The 3,303-nt window shown below is 40.2% G+C and overlaps 1 pseudogene; it reads right to left on the bottom strand.

Moving 5' to 3' along the window:
- Nucleotides 1-1,752: 1,752 nt before the first annotated feature.
- The window catches only part of LOC100747512, a 3,120-nt pseudogene continuing 1,569 nt past the window's right edge, over nucleotides 1,753-3,303 (bottom strand).

Raw genomic sequence — 3,303 nt, 5'->3', positions numbered from 1 at the left:
ATAGAGGCGTGGGAGATATGGAGAAGCCGTCGCGGTCTCCCGCTTACTTACAGGATGAGCCACGTGCTCACTGGACACGGCGTGTTCGGCGAGTACCTGAGAAAAATCGGACGGGAGATGCCAGACATTTGTCACCACTGCGGAGAAGGCAGGGACACAGCGCAGCACAGGCTGGAGCTCTATCCGGTATGCGGGCTGCCACGCTACGCTCTGCGGCACGCCATATGAAAAAGAGACCAGCTCAGCGATTGTAGAAGCGGTGTTGAGAGGGTCGGTCACAGGAATACAAGGCCATCCGCCTCTTCTGCAAGCGAGTTATGCTCGCGAAAGAGCGAGCAGAAAGGGAGAGAAAAACTCTCACCCTTGTAGGATAAGACGATGGAGGAGGATGGCAGTCAGGCGACCTAGAGCTGCTCCATCGCCGTCCCAACAGACCACGACTAGAAGGGGCGATAGCGCTAGGGGCAATGCCTCCCTCCCCCCGCACCGCCAAATTCAATAGTCAGCAATTATTAGGACTGGCTCGAGCAAGAGGATGCGGGAAGGGGGTGCAGCAGAAGTTAATTCATAAGAGGTTCCTGGAGCACCCCAGTCATACGCGTAGGATGGTTATCGTGGAGTTTTAGTCGGTAGGAGTCCGACATTACTCTGCTGTACGCGATTATTGCAACAGCGGAGTGTCTATGAGGATTTCTCCACGTACAAAAAAAAAAAAAAAAAAAAAAGAAGGAAAGTTATTCGGCATCTCGAAATCGTGCTCTGAAGAGCAGGCACTATTACGACATGATGCCGAATGCCAGTCACTATAAGTATCACGTAATTTTGAGATTTGGATTATAAAAAAAAAGAGGTTGAGCCATAACTTAACTCTTAACTTTCTTTTATCAAACTATATTATAAATTTAATGATTACAATGGTTTTACAGAGGCAGAATAATATACTGAATCGTAGCAGGGCTGAACAAGAACTACCCGAACTTGCTCAAGTCGCGGCTTATATACGTTTTGGTTTGGAGATGTTGAGGGGCTTGGTGTAGGTTGTGATGATAAGGTGGTGACGTGTACAAAAGAGTCCGAATGTCGGGAAGGAAGTCTTATCTCTGATGTAGATTAAGATGTGGACGATATCACATACCCCCGTTCTTAGATTGATTTTGGGCCTCCAAAATCTTAGTGTTACTTCAGTATGTAGCAGTGGAATTGGTCTCTGGATGACTCGATCTCTATTTGTTCTTCTTCGTCGTTTATTTAGGGGTGTAGGGTTTATCACAATGTTTTGAATGTTGTTTTTGGTTTTACAGCATAGTAGGTGGATACATAATTTCGTTGGTAAACATTTCTTCAATGAGTCAAATGTTCCTATTTTGTTAAAAAGGTAAATTCCTGTTAATCCAAAGGTAACGTAAGCTACTATTTGCAGAAATGAATGTCCCCTTGATTTAATTGATTGTATTCGGTGAGAATACGTTAGTTGATCGATTTGATCAGATGTTTGGTCCAAATTGTTTTGATATTCTGGAATATGACTAAAGATTCTAGGTGTTCTCTCAATCTTGTCTAACAAGTAGTTTATTTTAGTATCGTTTTCAAAAGGAATCGTTTTAATTTTATACTGAAACGTTACGTTGACTTTAGATTGTCCTATTTTCATTATGCTATCAGTAAATATTAAATTACATTGTACATCTTCAGATTGAATTATAGAGGGTCTGCCTATTACGTCGCAAAGTACGTGGATTTCAATTTCTTTTGTAATATGGCTATATAATAGTTCTCGGCTGTTAGTGGAATAAAAGTTACGTCTTCGATTTTGTAAACAGCAAATTTACAAATATCTATCTTTCTGCTAAAGTTGATGATTTCTGACGCACAATGGTGAATGGATTTCTTATCGTGTATGGCTTGTATTTGTTTCCACATTGTGATTCATATTTTTATATCAGAATTTTGATCGAGGCATTCATTATCAACGTTCATGTATGTATATTGTTGTGTAAAAAATATTGGATGTTCAACTACTGGTGCTAGAAATGCATGGCATCTTTTTATTGGTATAGGGTATACACGCACTATATCCCATGTCGAATCCGTTAGCAAAAGTACGGTTATTTTAAAGAAAACTTTACTTTTGACAGTGAATACAGTTAGTCTTGATATATCTAGAATGAATTGATATTTTTTGTATTTCGTTTCTAATGCTGTGTTACAAAGGTGATGTCCTAATGCTTTTTAATAATTTTCGATAAACATTACATGATCGATAATCTGAGGGCTAAAAATTCCTGCTTTTCCCATATTTATAGCGTTGAATATTTCATCGAATTGAATCTGCTATTAGTCTCCCTCTAGTGGCATTGACCCATTCGTCAAATTTTACTCTTACTTCATCGATTAATTTAATACTGTCGGATTTTATAATTTTGCTTATGAGCGCGGTTTGATTAGCAACTGTAGTTTTTAATTCGTTTCGTTCCTTCTTTGATCATTTTGCCCGCAGCTTCTTTTACTTCTGATACTTCTTTGTCTCTTGCTATCGTTAGATTTTCTATCTCTTTTATATATGTCGGATTTACATTAGAATTAGGATTAGGGGCATGAAACGAATCTTCATTTGGATTACACATTGTCGTTATGCAATAGGGAAGACATTAACTAGTGCAAATGCGATTATTGTAGAATTGGACAAGTAATCGTGGTAATTAGATACTCGAGAAACTAATGACAATGATCCTAGGTTTAATAACGAATCCGTGGTCAACGGGATAATAGATGTCGGACTCTTTGTTAATAAAACGCGTAATATTCACTGGTCGTAAGGAGTTACTCTTTTCGTCGATGAGATCGCAAGAAAGAATGAATTTCCGTCCCGATGATGCCACAGAAGAAAACTATGATGGGATATGTCTAAGGACACGAGATCATCGGATTCGTCCAGGATAGCCTTCGTTCAGAAAGTAAGGGAAATTGGCGTTGCTGCTAATTGGTCAATCTCCATATCGGTGGTTAGAAAAAGATGCTAGCCGCCCTGGAGGGAAAGTTGCTAGTGGGAGACGCCGCTCGTTGAAAAATATGTCTCCCCTATTTTCCCGTGGTTGGGACAAAGACTGTTTGTCTGTTTGAAGGACTTTAGTTGACTAAATCTTAAGATTTATAACGGGCCCTCGAGCTAGCCGAACATGTACTGCGGAGACGCATCGACATCTGCCAATCATCTTACTCGAAGAATAGGGTCTGCGTGTGGTGAGCCACAGGACAGAAACGGTTGGAATGTTTACTGTCGCGTGCCGCCACAAATATTTCTTC

The sequence above is a fragment of the Bombus impatiens genome, unplaced genomic scaffold (assembly GCF_000188095.3).
Source record: "Bombus impatiens unplaced genomic scaffold, BIMP_2.2 scf_0045, whole genome shotgun sequence".
Taxonomy (NCBI): Eukaryota; Metazoa; Arthropoda; class Insecta; order Hymenoptera; family Apidae; genus Bombus; species Bombus impatiens.
The sequence above is the reverse complement of the archived record's forward strand: the minus strand, read 5'-3'. Positions and strand labels throughout refer to the sequence as shown.